At 37.7% G+C, this 20,899-nt stretch overlaps 1 long non-coding RNA gene across 3 annotated transcripts in view; it reads left to right on the plus strand.

The window, feature by feature from the left end:
- LOC108593700 (uncharacterized) overlaps window positions 1-20,899 on the plus strand; it is a 493,787-nt gene that overhangs the window by 415,820 nt on the left and 57,068 nt on the right. Inside the window, exon 6 of one of the 3 annotated variants that reach the window (XR_013522983.1) lies at window positions 13,625-17,579. The exons of the other annotated variants lie outside the window; for them this stretch is intronic. This is a non-coding gene — a long non-coding RNA (uncharacterized LOC108593700). Of the gene's footprint in view, window positions 1-13,624; window positions 17,580-20,899 lie in introns of those variants that run through there. 3 annotated transcript variants of the gene reach the window in all.

Below are 20,899 nucleotides of genomic sequence, written 5' to 3' on the forward strand. Positions count from 1 at the left end.
AGAGAATATAATTCAGGTTCCTAGATGTCAACTTCAGTCACTTTGGACTCTGTCATCCTATCTTTAACCGCAGAATACCATGTATAGCACCATCTGCCTACTCCTTCCAAATCTGCTTAAATGTCTTTCTGATCACATTCTACCAAACAGAATTATGTCAATGATATTTGGTTATTCTTTCACTTTTTTTTCTTAAATTGCTGGCTTGTTTTCACTTTTTATTTTTTTTATTTTGGAATGTAAGGTTTTATTATTTGCTAGTTAATCTCCAAAGAATGTGTATTTTATGGCAAACAGTAAATCAATTCCATCATGCTGGATATTATGATTTTTGTGGTTTGAACTATATGCATAAAAAATATTTATCATAGCCATGTCTTAAATTGAAAATATTGTGCTTATTGAGACACACATTTAAAATATAATAAAAATATTAAAGTAGCTATATTTGTACTGGAGAATTGCCTAGTTGTGCCAAAAGATTCCCGTTCCAGATTTACTTGTTTTGTGGGTACAGAAATAGAAAACATCCACACACACGTATTATCAGACAAATGAGATAGAGCCTAAGAATGTGCTGAAATTTCCATGCTTCACAAGATCAGTGTTACTAACATCAGGATTTAATAAGATACAAAGGCGCAGCAGATGCTTCTATTTGTTTAACAAAGACATGTGATGCTCTCTGACCAAATCCAGATGTGTTCACATAGCTTGCAGTCAAATTCTAAAGTCACCAATTAACTTACAGTTTTGGACCAAGTACATAAAGACAGTGTCCAAATGTTCTTCCCCCAAAATCTACCAGGTGCCTAGACAGTTATAAATATTTTTATGAACCAAAATGAATTACAAAGTGATAAAAAATTGCTTCTGAGCAAATTGGGGAATATAAAAAGTCAGAGATGATATGACTTACACAATTATTTAAAAACCCGGTTAAATCACACACAGTCTTCTTAAACAAAGGTACAGTACAGTAAGATAAAGAGACGTACATTTTCCAGAGGTGGACCTATGTGCAAAGATGAAGACAGGGTTACTAGAATTGGGTGATTCGAGGTGGCTACCATAAAAGGATCTAAAGTAGAGACTGGCAAACTTTTTCTGAATAGATAAGAAAATAAATACTTTAGGCATTGCAGTCTTTTTAAAAAAAGGTTGTCTAGCCAGGCGTGGTGGCGTATATCTGTAATCCCAGCACTTTGGGAGGACAAGGTGGGTGGATCACTTGAGGCCAGGAGTTCAAGAGGCCAACATGATGAAACCCCATCTCTACTAAAATACAAAAATTTGTCGGGGTAGTGGTTGGTGCGTGCCTGTAATCCCAGCTACTCGGGAGACTGAGGCAGGAGAATCACCTGAGCCTGAGAGGTGGAGGCTGCAGTGAGCCAAGATTGCACTGCACTCCATCCTGGGTGACAGAGAAAGACCCTGTTTCAAAAAAAAAAAAATTATCAACTCTTGCCATCAAAGTGTGGAAACAGCCACAAATAGTACACAAATAATCATGACTGTGTTTCAATAAAACTTTATTGACAAAAACACTCAGTGTGACATTTTTGGAATATAGACTATAGTTTGCTGACTCAGCCCTATAATGCATAATAGTAGAAACACCAGAGACCTCAAAGTCAGATAATATTGTTACAAGCACATACTCTTTAGTAGGCTTTTTATTTTTATTTTTATTTCTCATGAATAAATAACAGCCAGGCATGTTATCGTTCTGAAACTCTCTTCTTAACTCATTGCAATATAGTCACTAGAGGACAGGATTGCGGTAAAGATAAAGTGAGATGACATAGACATCCTGGCAAAAACAGTTTAACAAATTTCATTTCATCACACACTTCACTAAAATGACAGGAGATAGAGAGGAAAATATAAACTCTCAACGTCAAAAATGGGAATAGAGAAGATACCTGATACAAGACACACCAACAAAAGTTTCGAATTTGGAAAGCTGAGCTGTGGGTAGACACTGCTTTATTAAAGTTCAGAAAGCTGAACATTAAGTATCTCAGAAGCAAAACTGATAAGAAGCAAGTTGAGTTGTCCTCCCAAAACTTCAGAAAGATTTTAGAATTGATGGCAGATAATCCATTTCAGGTGAGGGTGTTAGCTGATGCTAAACCCAGAAAAATTTGTACATGAGGCATTTAAACTGCCAGATTCTACATACCAGACAGCAGAACTACCATTTTCTATTGCTTCTCTATAGTTTAAAAAAAAAAAAATAATTTCAGCTTGGCGTGGTGACTCACACTTGTAATCCTAGCACTTAGGGAGGCCGAAGGTGGGAGGATCACTTGAGGTCAGGAGTTCGAGATTAGTCTGGCTAACATGGTGAAACCCTATCTCTACTAAAAAATATTTTTAAAAAGTAAAGCCTGATGTGATGGTGGTTGCCTGTAATCTGAGCTACTTGGGAGGCTGAGGAAGGAGAATCGCTTGATCCTGTGAGAAGGAAGTTGCAGTGAGTCGAGATCATGCCATTGCACCCCAGCCTGGGCAGCAAGAGCAAAACTCTGTCTCAAAAAACAATAACAATAAAATAAAAAATAATAATTTAAACTTTTGTTTTAGATTCAGAGGGTACTTGTGCAGGTTTATTTTATTTATTTATTTATTTATTCATTTATTTTTTGAGACGGAGTTTCACTCTTGTTACCCAGGCTGGAGTGCAATGGCGCGATCCCGGCTCACCGCAACCTCCACCTCCTGGGTTCAGGCAATTCTCCCGCCTCAGCCTCCTGAGTAGCTGGGATTACAGGCACGCGCCACCATGCCCAGCTAATTTTTTGTATCTTTAGTAGAGACGGGGTTTCACCATGTTGACCAGATGGTCTCGATCTCTTGACCTCATGATCCACCCGCCTCGGCCTCCCAAAGTGCTGGGATTACAGGCTTGAGCCACCGCGCCCGGCCGCAGGTTTATTATAAGTGTATATTGTGTGCTACTGAGGTTTGGAATAAAGATGGTCCCATCACCCAGGTAGCGAGCATAATACATAATAGATTTATTTCATCCCATGCCCCGCTTCCCTCCTCATTCCATGTTGAATATGTACCACATTTTCTGTATCCAAGCCACTGTTGATAGGCAATCTTTATATATGTTGATGCAATAGCCTTTGAGCTTAAGGATACTAGGCAGACAACATGGGTATAAGTTTTACTGACTACAAACAGGCTTAAGTAAATATTGAATTCTGAATGATGGTCACCTCTCAGCTGTCTTCCCCTAATTTGTGAGGATGCTAATAATATTCAGACTTGTAATTTTTGTAAAAAGTCATCCATCTAACAGAAAGAAACCTTAATATATTGATAGATAAGACAAAGTCGTGTACTCATTTCAACAAACACAAACCATACATGAAGATACTACTCATATTTCTAGTGTCTCATTTTTAAAATAAGCAGTCAAAATTATCAGGTATTTAAAAAACAGCTCTAACATGAATGACTAAGAGCAAAACAAGTAAAAAGACTAAAATGATTTAGAGAAACAGAGATCAGGCACAAGTGTAGGGAAAAAAAAAAAAACTTCAATAGGTGTTGCTATATCCTAAGAGAGAGAAAATATTTTATTCATACAACAAGGAGAAAATACTGTTATGAAAAGTAATACTCAGAGACCAAAAAGGAACATAGGGACGTGAAAAATATGACAGTAGAAATTTAAAAATTCAACATAATGACTGAAGCACAAATGCACAGTAATTCTAGAGATGCGCTTCTCAAATTGCATTGTGCATCAAATCACTTGGAGACTTTGATTAAAGGCAAATTCTGATTCACTATTTCTGGATTGGGACCTGAAACTGTACATTGCCACCAAGTTTGCAGATGATGCTAATGTTGCCAGCTTCAGGCACTCTGAGAAGAAAGGCTCGGTAGGGTATCGAGTAAGCAAAATGGAAAAAAATTTAAGAGACAAAATAAGTTATCAATTTAGAGGATTTTATACCTGTCCAAGAGCACATCCAGAAAGAGAAAGAAAGGGGGAATTGGGGAGGAAAACAATTTTTTTAAGACAAAGAAACCATTTCCAGAATATGAATTTCCAAATGAAAAAGTCACTAAGTGTCCAGCACAGTAAGTGAAAAGTTATCTACACCAAGACATGTAATAAAAGATATTCAGAATACTATGTAGCGATAAAAAGATCATAAAAACTTCCAGAATTCAATCAGTCACATAAACCTCACACACACACAAACACATACATGTGCACAGACACACACATGCGCCTCACAGCAAACTTCTAAAAAAATCAAATAGCCAGATAGCAGATATTACAGCTGTGTTTTGAAATCTGGCACTGAAAGCCACCTGTATGTAGCCTGATTTACAATCCAGTATGACAGAAGAATAATTACGTCTTTATATAGGCATGGCATGCAAATATTATGGAGTAAAGAATTTAAATAAGTTTTGTGTATTTTTTCTCCAATGGATATTTGCCACCCAAAGCATAAACTTCCCAGAATCCAGGAAGCAGGAGATATATGACAAAAGAGAGGGGCAAACGGCATTTCTAGATGGTAATTATGAAGAAGTCAAGATGGACAGCTATTTAACAGGTCTAGAAATTAGCCAATACAGATTGAGGCAGGGAACACGTAGGTTCAAGAAGAATGTTTTTGAGAATCAAGAGGGCCACTGAGTTAAAGGAGGTCCATTGAAAGAGTCTCAGGCCAGGCCACCAGGAGCTCCACAAATGAATGAGCAACCCTAACTGACTAACCAGAGGTGAACTATGGCCTATTTGAAGGACAGATGAGAGATGGCTACTGAGAATGCTGTTGTCAATGGGTTTTTCTGCGCACTGCAGACAGATGCACTGAGACCGTGGCATTGCTGCAGAGAGTTTGACATGAGACTGGCCACACAGGAGAATTAGTTACTTTACTCAAATCAGTCTACCCAAAGGCTTTGAGCTCAGGTTTTTTTATGGACAATTTGGGGGTTAGGGGGTTAGGAAATGGGTGCTTCTGATTGATTAGAGATGAAATTATAGGAGCGTGGAAAACAGTCCTCATGTGCTGAGTCTGCCTCTGCATAAGGCCACAGAACCAGTTGAGCCGTGAGTCAGGGTTCTGAGTGGGGTCAGTCTGAAAAGTATCTTTAAAAAAATCTTAGGTGTTATAATAGTGATGTCAGCAATAGAAGTAATTAAGGAAGTCACAAATCTTGTGACCTTTGGCGACATGACTCCTGAGCAGTGAGGGATGATAGAAACTACAGAAATATTTTAGCAGTTTGGGTCCCTTCCATGATCTTATTCTTGTGGTCTTTTCTTAATCTTATAAAGGTGGTTTTAGTCCCTGAGCAAGGTGGGAGTTAGTTTTAGGGAGAGACTATTACCATTTTTGCTTTTAAGTAAAACTATAATCTAAATCCTTCCCAAAGTTAGATTGCCCTATGACCAGGAATGGCCAGGGACAGCTTGGAAGTCAGAAGCAAGATAAAGTCAGCTATGTCATATTTCTCTTATTGTCATAGTTTTCCAAAGGTAATATCAATGAGGTTTCCACAGAACTCATGGATACTATTACACGAGAATGGGTATTTCTCAAAACAGACTGAGAAAATGTGTCTGGAGGACTTTTTAATATTCAAAAGATCCCAGAGAAACTATGAAACCTGCCCTATCGCTGTAGAGTAGATTTCAATGATCAGTGGAAGAAAACCAACCTAATTTTGACATCCTACAACTCCCACTTATTTAGTGTAAAGACTACAGTAGAATTTTCATGGGCTAAAGACTTTTGTAAGGACCTTGATACAGTCTGGGGTTGCTGGACAGAAGCTAAGAAATGGCTGGGTCATGGGGAGGAAATGCAGTAGCATTCTAACTGATGCCAGATTTTAGAAAGCTGCTGCCCTACTTCCTAAAAGGGCTGTATCCCTTTTACCATCTTTACTTTTGAAAAGCTTTGAATTAAGGGAACAGAACTGAAATAAGGCCGCTTCATGATAAACTCAAAAGGAGTCTCCATCATCGCCATTCATCCCTCACTCCTGAAACAACTCATATGAATTTGAAAGCAAATAAACCACTTTTTAATACAATGGATAGCCCGCTAAGAAATTTATTATCCTAAGAGGAGCTCCAATTTTAAAGGAGAAGTTAGATATTTTTGTTGTTTGGCGTTTTGCTTTTGTTTTTTCTTTACCTAGCTATAGGAGATGATAAAGGTAAGTAGAATATTCTGGGGACCAGAAAGTTGATGTCAAAATTATAATTATCTTTGCTTATATACTTCTCTTGATACCATTTCCTGCATTATTAGATAACGGATCCCAATAGGGCTGTAGGATTGCTGTTCATATTAACACACAGAATGAAGCAGAAGTTTCCTAGAAGATACAGAGGACTTAAAATTATCTGAACAGTCATTTATTCACTTGCTTATTCAACAAAAGTATTGAGTATTTACTCTGTGTCACACACTCTGCTAGCCACTAGTAAAAATATATTACGCATTTTATATAAGCATGGGATTTTGTTGTTAAGACCAGCAATGTCGACATAAATTGAAATCTAGAAAAATACAAAGAATATATACTTGAAAACCAACTCGTGGATGAAATAAAATAATAAATGACACATAGTTACATAAATATCATACTTAAATATTTATATTATGCACTCCACTTCCCTTTCATCCTCACCAGAGTCAATCAGTAGATATGAAGAAAAAGATCTCCTACAGGGAGACCTGGCCTTTTCTGCCTGAGTCTTCTCCATAAAAAGATGATCTCTCACCATCTACAATTGTGACCCTCTTCTGCTGCCTCATGGAAGTGTAGATATTCAGCAGTTACAATGGAGATTATGTAAACTCAAATGAAACCTTTTGAAAAACTTCTAAAATATCTTTTCAGCAGACAGTTAAGGAAAAGACATAATATTCTCTTCAGCCCTGCCTACAGCCGGAAAGATTTCCTTCAATTTTTTATGGCCCTTTCTTATATGTTGATGACACTTCTATTCTCTACATCTGAATCATTCTTTGAATGTTTGCTTTTGTCTATTTCTATTGCTTCAATCCCATTTCAAATTACCCCTTCACGTGAATTACCACAGTAGACTCCTCTTAGACTCCCACCACTAGTCTCCTCATACTACTTTCATTAGCTCAAGTGAATAGTCTAAACAGTAAGAAAAGTATCAAATATGATAAGATAATTTCTGATCATGTCATTCCACTCCTGCAATTGACCGGTCTATTGAATTAAACGTAACTTCTCAGGTGGTCGTCCAAGCTCTAGGGTTAGCATTTCAGTTCTGTCTAATCCCCTATTACTCCCTTAACCATATACTCTATTGTGGCCAATAACAACTCAATGTTAATTAAACATATTGAGCTCTCCTTACCATTCCTAATAGCCTTCTCTCCACCTAGAATTTCCTTAGTCCCACTATGACTGATTGTATTTTCCAAAGATGGTCTCAACAACCTCTATGCTTTCCTGCAAGGTGTTCTTGCATCTCCTCCACCCAGCACTGGAGTCTATTTCATCACCTCCTAGAACACAGTCAAAGTTTTAACAGTTTTGACAAATAGAACATGACAAAAATGATTCTGTGCTAGTTTCATGCATAGGATGTAACTGGCCCAGAACATCTGCTTTCTGGCTTTTGGTACCCAGCCTCTATGTAAGGAGAGAGAGAGGAGAGAGAGAGAGAGAGAGAGAGAGAGAGAGACAGACAGAGAGAGAGAGGAGAGAGTGAGAGAGAGAGAGGGGAGAGAGAGAGACAGAGAGAGAGGAGAGAGAGAGACAGAGAGAGAGAGAGAGAGAGGAGAGAGTGAGAGAGAGAGACAGAGACAGAGAGTGAGAGAGAGAGAGAGAGAGGAGAGAGTGAGAGAGAGGGGGGAGAGAGAGAGAGAGAGAGACAGAGAGAGTGAGAGAGAGAGAGTGTGAGAGAGAGAGAGACAGAGAGAGTGAGAGAGAGGGGGGGGGAGAGAGAGACAGAGAGAGAGGAGAGAGTGTGAGAGAGAGAGGAGAGAGTGAGAGAGAGAGAGGAGAGAGAGAGACAGGAGAGAGAGAGAGAGAGAGAGAGAGAGAGAGAGAGAGAATGAATAACCAAATCACCAGACAGTGAAGAAGTCCTCTTAGAAATGGATCTTCCCGACCCTGCTGATGCCCTGTTGGATGGATCGGAGAGAAACACACAGTTGAGCCTTGTTTGAACTCCTGACCCATAAGATGACAGGAAGAATAAAATAGCTGATTTAAGCTACTAAGTTGTAGGGTAGTTGGCTATGCAGTAATAGATAACTTTTAAAAATGCATTCAACTTTACTTTTCATCAGATGTGCTTTCCCCAAAGGCATCAATAACAACGTAAACTAGAAGTCAAACATCTTCCTGCTCCCCACTCACTATACTTCTGTGCAGCCTTTTTCACCCTTCACTTCCTTTTTCTGTAAATATTATCCTAGGGTTGCTGGAACCTCTAGTCTATCAGTTCTCATAATCTGTTGCTGAGTCCCACCAACCGCTCAACCTCTCAATCTTGGTTCATCAGAATTCTCTCTTGATGGTCCCCCAATCTGGTCTTCACACAACCATGGCAAATGCCACATGAGATAGACCCAGAAGATGATGTAGGCAGAAATTATATTTCCACACTCAAAATTAGAAAGCTACCTCTTCATTTCTATTTTCAAAATATTCTTTAATATTAACATTTGTCTTGAACCAATTTTCTCATTGGCATTCTTGTTTTTAATAAAACAGGTAATTTAAATAACAAGTATAAATATTTTATTCCACTCAACCAAACTGTTTCCATTTTAAATGAAAAAATATAATCCATAAATACATATTGTCCCTGTAGATTTGATCATGGTGCAAAAAAAAAAAGGAAAGAAAAAGTTACATACCATCTCTGTGTATCCTGATGTCCATTTCTAAATTTTAATAGATTATTCATATAATTTTGTTATCAGATTTTATGTCTCTAATCATATATGAACTTTTTATTCCATATTATATTTAAAATAGTCGTGGGGCTTTTTTTCTGTTTTTTTTTTTTGTTGTTGTTTTTTACTTTCTCTAGGAGTAACTGGTGTCCTCTTTTGTGCATCTATATGTTCTCTCTCAATTAATTACAGCTATTGTTGGGGAGACTAAAGTAGGCACTCCACATGCAAGATTGCCTTCAGCCTCAAATCTTTCCTTTACTCTTCGGTTGTTTGATGGCTTTGAACAAATTGTTCAGTCTTTTGCTTATCGATCATGAACTCAGTCTACAGAAAATCAAGTTTATTCATCCAATGAAAAATTGACATTCCGTAAGTATCTGTGAAATGAAATGACTTTATTAATCCTTTAAGACCCTGCTTTACGGCTATCACCTTCATAAAACTTTCCTTCCCATCTCTAAAAACGACTCCTTTCTTTTCAAAAACTCATGGAACTTTGTTAATCCTCTTGTATTGTATTGTATCATATATTAAAATTACATACATCTCTCTTGGGAACAGAAACGATGGCATCCTTTCATTCTTCACAGAATCTAGCATAGGACCTTATATTAAGCACTGAGTGAATATTTATCACATAAATTAATAAATTTTTGATTCATGTCTTAAAAAATTATTTCTTATTTTTGAAAATGGAGACGAGGTCTTGTTACGTTGCCCGGGCTTGTTTCAAACTCCTTGGCTGAAGCAATCTGCCCACCTCAGCCTCCCAAAGTATTGAGATTACAAGTGTGAGCCAGCACGCCCAGCCCCATTTTCTTTATGTGATATAATTGCTTCCAATCAACATATTCCAAGTTACTTACAGTTTTATCTCAATATATTCATATTCATAAAACACTTATTAAAAGTTATTTTATTGGTTACATTTATTTTGTTTCCTTTTTATTTTATATTATCTTTATTCAATAAAGTATATTAACTATTTGAAATGTGCTATTTTTTTACACGTGCCTACATTTAATGTGAAATAATATTATCTCTCGCTAGACCATGACTAATGAATATAACCAATTTAATTCAAGCAAACAGCTCGAATTGATTATACTTCCTCTAGTGCTAAAGTCATATGTACTTGTTAGTAAATATCAAGCGTATACATGCTTTAAGAATTTCTTTAGTTGTGTGAAATGGAACATTCCGCGTTTTTATCTTAGCTTTGTTTTTAGCAGCAAGTTGGTCATGTAGTCAGGGTCCTTCTTCCGCTCCTTAGCTCCTCGCTCGGATGCAGTGGTCAGAGCCCTTCTTCCGCTCCCTCGCTCCTCGCTGGGATGCAGTGGTCAGAGTCCTTCTTCCGCTCCCTCGCTCCTCACTCGATGCAGTGGTCAGAGCCCTTCTTCCACTCCCTTGCTCCTCGCTGGGATGCAGTGGTCAGAGCCCTTCTTCCGCTCCCTCGCTCCTCGCTGGGATGCAGTGGTCAGAGTCCTTCTTCCGCTCCCTCGCCCCTCGCTCGGATGCAGTGGTCAGAGCCCTTCTTCTGCTCCCTCGCTCCTCGCTGGGATGCAGTGGTCAGAGTCCTTCTTCCGCTCCCTCGCCCCTCGCTCGGATGCAGTGGTCAGAGCCCTTCTTCCGCTCCCTCGCTCCTCGCTGGGATGCAGTGGTCAGAGCCCTTCTTCCGCTCCTTCGCTCCTCGCTCGGATGCAGTGGTCAGAGTCCTTCCGCTCCTTCGCTCCTCGCTGGAATGCAGTGGTCAGGGCCCTTCTTCCGCTCCTTCGCTCCTCGCTCGGATGCAGTGGTCAGAGCCCTTCTTCCGCTCCTTCGCTCCTCGCTCCGATGCAGTGGTCAGAGCCCTTCCGCTCCTTCGCTCCTCGCTGGAATGCAGTGGTCAGGGTCCTTCTTCCGCTCCTTCGCTCCTCGCTCGGATGCTCTGGTCAGGGCCCTTCTTTCGCTCCTTCGCTCCTCACTCGGATGCAGCTTCAGACTGCTGTCTGCAGCTGTTGCTCATTAACCATCATCTGCAGTGGAACTTGGTCCTCTTCCCTAAATGGCAGTGTTTGGATCATGGCGTTCTCTAGAGCACACAATGAATGCATATGGATGGGCCATATAATGAATGGCCTTCTTCATAATAAATAAAAATTTTAAGAGCTGTTTACATTTTTATAAATACAGAAACAAGCTAATTTTTGAAAAACATATGTAGATTAACATATTCATTTGCTCAGAATGCATCAGTTTACCAAATATGTTGAATTAGTGTAAGGTAATTCACTAATTCCTTAATATTATTAATATTGAATTAGTGTAAGGTAATATTTAATTACTGTAAGGTATATAAGAATATATCAAATATAGTGATACACTATTTTGATTCTTATAACACACACATTTCTTTCATAATTTCACAGGGTGACCAACATGGACTATTTATTTATTTGTCAATCTATCGGGCTAGCTAGCTGATCACTAGGAAAAAAAATAGGAACTTAGCCTTTTTTGTTGTACTTTATTCATGAGCCGGTGTTTCTCTCTGTATCTTCACCCTTAGTGGAGACAGGTTTATTTTACTTAGAAGTCTCATTACTGCTTGTCATGTTGCTGAATCAGGAAAACCACAATAAAGGTTGTTTCATAACCTTAGAATCTTGAATAGGCTAGTCTGTTAGCCTGATCTGTTCTTTGCTGAACTTTCTTCTCTTTCAAGAAAGGCCTTTAACAGAATTCCAGGCCAAGTCCTCCCAACCTTCTTATTAATGAGCGTATGCAATAGCATGGAAAGAATTAATGTAGCAGTCTATTTCATTCCGTTCTTAATTATTACTGCAGCCATGGTCATGATACGTGGTCAGGTCCTGAGAACTAAAGTGCTGGACTGTTCACATCGTTACTGTGTAGTGATGTCATTTTATAAATGTGGAAGCAGTGGGTCGTGATGAAGGAGCTTGTCAGCACATTGACAGTGAAGATTCATGATATGCACCTGTTTTGGAGTCTGCACGATGCTTGGTCATGTGGTAGCCATGTGACCAGCGACCTTGAAAAGGTTTTACTGGGCAAGGGCATCTCTCACTTGTTCCTGCAATTCACAGCTGAGGAGAAGGTTGTTTCTGTGCAGTCCATGCAGAGGGAGGACAAGAAAGCTTATCTTTGTGACTTATCTATGTGCATCCTTTTCCTGCTGTTCTTGCCCTGCAGTCTCTACGGCAATAAATCTTAGCCATGAGTATAACTTTATGTTGAGTTGTGTGAGTCCTTCTAGAAATTTACCAAAGTAGTAGGTGAAACTGCCAAGGCAGCAATAGTTATTTTTTTCCACATGTATTTTTTAATGTTTCTTTTTAATTCCAGGTGACTGGACATTTTTAATATTTCAAGACATTAAAAAACGAAGCGTATTGAAGATCTATATCTTTTTAACCCAATATTTGGATGTAATTTTATAGTAATTGCTACCATTTTCATTTTTTTAATTGTTTTACTGTTTTTCTGAACCAGTCTCTCTTAGCCCATAACAACGTTTATTTGTAATGAATAGAAGTACTTTGATATATACGCATTTTATCAAAGCCACTTTAAGCCTACTGATATCTATGGGAAAGTGTTTCATTAGAATATTGATGGACTAATATAATATTTTATGCTTTTTTCTAAGGTGTGTGTAACAGGAATATGAAGGATTTAGAGTCACTTCCTGAACACAGAGTTAAACCCTATCTCTGTCTCTTTATAGCTGTGTCATTTTGACAGGTACTGTAGGAAAAACATCATCCACCTCATAAAGTTGTTTTGAAGATTAAAGTAGATAGTGTATAAAATATACCGCCCAACGTATATCATACATGTAGATCATTAAGACAAAATTCTCCGAAACATTCATAAATTTAGAATGTTAAATAACTTGTTTTTTAATGCTATCACAGATCTCAAATTTTTAACTTTTTTTCCTGTTTTCTGCTAGTATATAAAAAATACAGTTGGTTTTTGCATGTTAACCTTGTCTCTTGTGACCCTGCTTATCTATTTATTAGGCCTAGTAGCTGTTTTTAGATAGTTTAGGATTTTTATTACATAAAAAAACTTCTAGTATGATATTGAACAGAAGTAGTGAGAATGGCAAGCATTGATTTGTTTCTGATCTCATTGGGAAAGAGTTCAATATTTTGGCATTAAGTAGGCTGTTAACTGTAGGTTTTTCATAGATTCCCCTTATCAGATTGAAGAAGGCCCCCTCTAATCTTACTCTAGACAAAATTCTTCTTAGGTATGGGTTTGGAATTTTGTTGGTTGCCTTTTATGCATCTATTAGGATAATCATGCAGCTTATCTTTTTTATTTTATTAATATGGCTAATTACACTGCTTTTTTAGTGTTAAAACAGCTTTTTGATCTTTAGATAAAGCCTGCTGGGAATGATGTGTTATCCTTTTCGTATATTACTTCTGCAATTTGCTTGAGATGGATTTTCTTTTGGATTGAGCTATTTCACAAGTATATTTATTTGCTACAGATTATGTGTTAATTTTAAAGCTTGAGATAACTCATTGTCTCTCTGTCTCTCATGTAATCTGTTAGCAGTTTTGTCTTTTTCTTCTTAAAGCCCACTGACATTTTATCTAGGACATGGCTTTGTTTCTGCCAGGTAATTTAAGAACTTCCATATATAACTTTCTGCATAGGAAGAAAACTTCACTTTGAAATTCTTTGTGTTGGCATCAAGGAATTAAATCCCTGTCAAGTGCTACTGCAGGCCAAATGACAGGTGAGTTTATAAAGATATCCATGGCTGAGTAATGCCACCTGATAATGTGGAGTTTTAAGATGTTGTTTGACTTTTTCATTGAGGTTAAGGCTTATTTTTGTGCTTTACATTTTTTATTAATGATACAAATAATTTATTGTCATCTGATGATATAAGTAAACATACAGTTCACTTACACATTTCCATCAACTTATGTGGTGAGCCAAATACCAATTATTACTTACTGAAAAAAAACCTCACCAAAACATTAGTTTTCACTAAAGATATAAGATTATGTTCTGGTTATTAAAAAACAAATGTTTCTTTGGGTTCATTATTAACCAGAATTGGAGAGGCTGTTTATCAAACACGTATGGAACATATACTACATATAATGCAATGGAATGAGACCTCTGAGGAAATACACAATGGAAAACAGTTAAAGCTCACCTAAAGGTGTTGTGTTTTGTTTTGCTTTTAATTAATTATTTTTTCAGAGCAGTTTTAGGTTTACAACAAAATGAAGCAGAAGGCACAGGATTTTTATACAACCGTCGTAACTATGCATGTGTAGTCTTTCCCGTTATCAATATCTCCCACCAGAGTGGTCCATTGTTACAATTGATGAGTCAACAGTGACATACCATATCCCCCAGACTCCATAGTTCACATTAGAGTTGACACTTGGTGTCGTACATTCTGTGAGTTTGGACAAATGGTGGACATGTAGCCACCATTCTAGTTACATGCAGAATAGTTCACTCTCCTAACACACTTTTTTTACCCAAATGGGTAAAAGCATGACTCATGAATATATAAAATGTACACATGACAAAATTTGTATTCTAGTACTTAATTAATGACGGAACAAGTAAGAAGTTTTCACTGATACAAAGAACATTTGAAAGTAATTGTTTCTAAGTAGTATTATGTTGAGATCACCAGGTTAGAGACAAAACTCGCAGAAAGAGAAATAAAATTTGGGGATTATATATCATACCAGAGAGAAATTATTTTCATCTTTCTAAAAAAAAGTCTACAAGTTAAAGTCTACCTTTTTAAAATTCAGTTTAAAGATCTAACTTCCCTTTCTTAAGTCTTAAATAGTGAGGTAATCATGTGCATTCCCATGAATAATGATTTGCTTTCATACGACATTGAAAAAATGTGCTATTCATATTTTTCCTTATTTTCAACGTTTAGATAATTTTTCTAACATAGATAAAAGCAATGTATACATATTATAGTTACATAGTGCTATACTCTGAAAAGCATGTAAAGTGAAGTTTTATGGAATGTTCAGAAAAGGAAAATATGTTTCTATTTGACCTTCAGGGATCATCGTAGGCTAGGAACTGGCAGAGATGGAAAGTGGATGGAGCAGAGATCAGAAAATAAGAAAAGAGCTGCTGTGAAGGCACACAAGCCAGAAAGCATGGTTATATTTTGCAATAGAAAGGACTCTAGTTTGCTTACAGTGCTGGAAGCGTGGAAGAAAAGAGCAGGCTATAAAGGCCGACAAGATGGTTTGAATCTGGATTGTGCCATGCTAAGGGGTTTTGACTTTTCTTGTTAGGTAATAAGGATCCCTAATGCTTTTAGAGTTGGATAAGGAAGATTAGATCTGCTCACTAAGAAGAATGAACTAACAATAACGTCTTTTCTAGGATGCTATTGAAGCAATTGAGAGACAGAATATACAAATGACCAAGAGCCAGACCATACAGAAAAACAGAACCCTAATCCACAACTTGTAGCTGCCAGCACAGCATTCTGTACATCTGACTTGTGGGATGTCAGACTGTTATCTCTAACAATTAATCCAGGAAGTCAAAGAATAATTCCTGTTACAATTGATCCAAAATGACCAGGCCTTGAGTAATAACTGACAAATAATTTTTGTCCCTGCTTCCAACTTAGGACCAACTAGAGAAAGCCAGTTATGCACCTCTAACCAACGCCACTGGAGGCTTCACTTCTAGTTAGCCACCTACAGCTTCCTTACAACAACCTCCAATCAGGGAATAATAGCTGAAGCCTTCCCTTTTTTCAACTACCAAGCTTCCACTTCTCTGCCACACTTTGAATCTGCCAAAATGCAAGCAATGATGGCTGACTCCTTTGCTATTAAAAACCTGAGTAAATAAACTTTGCTTGTTCTCATTCAGATGGTCTTTGTTTACTTCCATAAAACACACTACCATTGAAATTGAAGATTCTTTTTTAACTAACAGCTTTATTAAGATACATGAATCTGTCCAGTCAATATAATTTGGACCCCACAGTATGGCAGACAGTGTCAGGGAGTAAAAATGTAAGCACATACACTCTTACCTATCGAAAGCCTTTATATTATGTAGGATAGAAACAAGTAAACATACATCAGACCCTATCAAATACAAAACTGAGCTTAACACAAGCTGATTATTCATAAACGTGCGGCTAGAGAACCTATCTGTCATCGCTCTCATTTCAGCGGAGACTCAAGGATGTGAGAGAGTAAATTTTACATGGTAAAAAAGAAAAACACACTGAAAGAGTCTCTAATTGGTGAGCATTATATTAAAGTCAGATTTGGAAGCAGACTTATTCATGTATATTTGAGATTAGCTGTTATTTCCAGAAGTGGGTGAGCTGGTATTTTAAGAGTATTTCAAAATAGGAAGTCTTATTCAATGTTAGAGACTGAAGATTTTCTTTGGCTGGCCATATCCTGGAACAAGTCTAGTTGACAGGGTGCTTTCGTGTGGTGTGTCTATCATAATGGTCCTTATTGAAGGCAGAGGATATGGTAGGACAGGAAGTTTCTTACCACTGTATGCTAAATAATGAGTTTCTAATAGTTTTATATAGAGAGAGAAATCTGAATTTACAGATGAGATAATTTTGGTACTGCTGAATTGCCATTACAAAAAGATGAAACAGTAAAAGTGGCTGCCCCCAACATATCTGAACACCAATTTATTTAAATTAAAAACAGTTCATGAGCCATTCAGGACATAGGCATAGGCAAGGACTTCATGACTAAAATACCAAAAGCACTGGCAAGAAAAGCCAAAATAGACAAATGGGACCTAATTAAACTCCAGAGCTTCTGCACAGCAAAAGAAACAGTCATTAGAGTGAATCGGCAACCAACAGAATGGGAAAAAATTTTTTGCAATCTATTCATCTGACAAAGGGCTAATATCCAGAATCTACAAAGAACTAAAACAGATTTACAAGAAAAAAACAAACAAACCCATTCAAAAGTGGGCAAAGGATATGAACAGACACTTTACAAAAGAAGACATATATGAGGCCAACAAACATATGAAAAAATGCTCAACATCACTGGTCATTAGAGAAATGCAAATCAAAACTACATTGAGATACCATCTCATGCCAGTTAGAATGGCGATCATTAAAAAATCTGGAGACAACAGATGCTGGAGAGGATGTGGAGAAATAGGAACACTTTTACACTGGTGGTGGGAGTGTAAATTAGTTCAACCATTGTGGAAGATGGTGTGACGATTCCTCAAGGACCTAGAAATAGAAATTCCATTTGACCCAGCAATCCCATTACTGGGTGTATATCCAAAGGAGTATAAATCATTCTACTATAAGGACACATGCACACGAATGTTCATTGCAGCACTGTTTACAATAGCAAAGACCTGGAACCAACCCAAAGGCCCGTCGATGATAGACTGGACAGGGAAAATGTGGCAGATATACACCATGGAATACTATGCAGCCATAAGAAATGATGAGTTCGTGTCCTTTGTAGGGACATGAATGAATCTGGAAACCATCATTCTCAGCAAACTGACACAAGAACAGAAAATCAAACACCGCATATTCTCACTCATAGGCGGGTGTTGAACAATGAGAGCACATGGACACAGGGAGGGAAGCATCACATACTGAGGTATGTTGGGGGGAACTAGGGGAGGGATAGTGGGGGGTAGGGAGGGATAACATGGGAGAAATGCCAGATATAGGTGATGGCCACAAACCACATTGCCATGTATGTACCTATGCAAAAACCCTACATGTTCTTCACATATACCCCAAAACCTAAAATGCAATAAAATATGTATATGTATGTAAAAAAACAGTTTATGGGTTTTTATATTTGTATATACATATAAATTTTTAAAAAACACAGCTCGCACATAAAGCAGTATTGCAAACCGTCAGTCTATACTTGACATACATAACTGTAAGTCTATAATTAAAATTTTGTTTATATTGGCTAGTGTTAAAAAATGGAATTTTCATGCCATTAACAGTGACACATTTCCCATAGACACTGCCATTGACACATCCTTATACCAGTGTATTTCACATATCCATGTTACTTGGAAAGGCTTTGGGCTTGAAGCCCAAAGTGTTGAAGAAATATAATTAAAAACAAAATTGTCTCTCAAACCAGAAATTCTCTCCACAAAGACAGTAGAGAAAGAGAACATTTGTATTCTGAAAAAACATTACACCAGAATATGATGCACATCACAGGCAATCCATTAAGAGATTGCAGAGACAGAAAGGAATCGCTACCTTTTATATAATCAAGTAGCCCATTACACACATTTTCAAAATGAACAATAACTAGTTGTCAAGTAAGAAGACTGACAGCACCTTCTGTCACACAGTTCATTCTAAATTTACCTTGTAATTGGGGTGACCATCTGTGTTAACATATTGGCAATATCTAGAGAAACAAACGAACAAACAAAACCATATACCTTTATGACAGTACATAGGTTTGCAAATGGGAGCAAGGTGCCCACAAAAGTTAGACTCCTGTCCTTCCACAGAAACTGGGAGGCAGGAGCACTATCTTCCTTGATGTTACCATTTATATTAGTCTGTTCTCATGCTGCTACGGAGAAATACCCGACGCTGGGTCATTTATAAAGGAAAGAGGTTTAATTAATTCACAGTTCTGCATTGTTAGGGAGGCCTCAGGAAAGTTAATATCATGGTGGAAGGCAAAGGAGAAGCAGGTACCTTCTTCACGGGGCGGCAGGATGGACTGAGTGCAAGCAGCGGATATGCCAGATCCTTACAAAACCATCAGATCTCCTGAAACCCACTCATTATTATGAGAACAGCATGGCGGGAAAAACCACCCCCATGAACAAATTACCTCCACCTGGTCCCACCCTTGATAGGTGGGGATTATGGCAATTACAATTCAAGGTGCTATTTGAGTGGGGACACAGAGCCAAACCAAACCAACATTTCAGAAAGATGGCTTCCAGGCTCTGAAGGATATTCCTGAGTCACAAAGTTCACAATGCACCTATCTAGTTTTCAAAATAATTTCTATACATTGCAAAGCGAGGAGAATGTACTTACAGTGATAAGGTTCTGAAGCAAATGCTCTAAGAAAAACGAGGATGAAGAAGTCTCTTTCTTTATCTCAATGGAGAAATTAAGTCTCTTATTTTTAATTTTTATTTATACAAAAGTACCCGACAAAGTTCACCTGAATGTGCACCCTCCAAATGAAGTAACTTAGGATGACATTTTAAAAATAATTCTCCTTGACAATGACAGTTACTGGCATTTGTGTAGTGATTCCATTAACCAGTTTTAGGGAATTAGGAAACTTAAAGAAAAAATGCAGATTTTGGCCAGCATGGTGGCTTACATCTGTAATCCTAGCACTTCGAGAGGTTGAGGTGGGCGGATCACCTGAGGTTAGAAATGCAAGACAGCCTGGCCAACATGAAGAAATACCATCTCTACTAAAAATGCAAAAATTAGCTGGGCAAGGTGGTGGGCACCTGTAATCCCAGCTATTCTGGAGGCTGAGTCCGGAGTCACTTGAACCCAGGAGGCAGAGGTTGCAGTGACCAGAGATCATGCACTGCAGGCCTGCCAGGGCAACAGGAGCAAGACTCCGTCTCAAAAAAAAAAAAAAAAAAAAAATGTGGGATTTTAAGATCGTTGGTCATAGAAACCAATTAAAAAGACCTGAGATTCAGTTCAAATAGTTCAAATAGTTTCCTTCTTATCAACTTCTGTCAAGGCTAAACATAATTGCTGTTTAGCATGTCTGGTCTATAGAAAAATATCAATTGTTATTGCTATCCCTTGCCACTCCTTAAGAAACGTCAATGAAATAATGACTATGGGGGAGGTGGGGAGGGATAGCCTGGGGAGAAATGCCAAATGTGGGTGAAGGGGAGAAGAAAAGCAAAGCACACTGCCATGTGTGTATCTACGCAACTGTCTTGCATGCTCTGCTCATGTACCCCAAAACCTATAATCCAATAAAAAATTAAAAAAAAAAAATAATAATAATGACTATGACTACACAACCTCAATGAAATAATAACCTCACATAATTGCTTTTGAATTTGCTTAATGGCGTTTGGGTCAGCCTTAGGGTACTTGTTTATCCAAAACAATTAATAATTTCTAATTATGCCTAGAGTCACCATTTTTATTTTGGGAGATGAGGTATTCCCTGTCCTATAACTGAGTGATTATCATGGCATCAGTAATTCAGGGCATCCCCACACTAGACTCATACAAAATGCACCACAATGATGTAGTTTAAGCGTACTTTGAATAAGACACTAATTTTTAAAATATCTCATCACTATTATATTTAATTTGTAAGCCAAGAAGACTAAAACTAGTGAAAGTTGATGGTTAAATTTGAAATATATCTGTGACATACTGCTATGTTCGATACATAAGCAAGTCCCTGACTTCCTCTAGTAATCAGCCTTTCAGTCTTTTTCCCCTTTATAGCACTACACTAGACCCCTAAGGCTTGGCTAACTATCTTCAACTTAAGCACCTCAGGCAATAAGTAGCAAAATCACTAACACAATTATGATGATTAAAGCGTTCATTTAAAAATGGTGACATCTACTTATAATCAGCGTAAGTGACAATAGCTCTTTTAGTTATTTAAATTGTACAGCTGTAGCTTTAGAGTTAACCTGCATTGAGGAATTTGTTAAAACATTTAATAAGGTAATAAGCTAAATTAACATAAATATTTAAGGTAAAGAGATAATGCTTTAAGTTCTTTCAAAATAAAAGTGATTATATTTTCTTCTTTAGAAACATGTTGGCCGGGCGCGGTGGCTCAAGCCTGTAATCCCAGCACTTTGGGAGGCCAACTCGGGTGGATCACGAGTTCAAGAGATCGAGACCATCCTGGTCAACATGGTGAAACCCCGTCTCTACTAAAAACACAAAA

The sequence above is a fragment of the Callithrix jacchus genome, chromosome 10, assembly GCF_049354715.1.
Source record: "Callithrix jacchus isolate 240 chromosome 10, calJac240_pri, whole genome shotgun sequence".
NCBI lineage: Eukaryota > Metazoa > Chordata > Mammalia > Primates > Cebidae > Callithrix > Callithrix jacchus.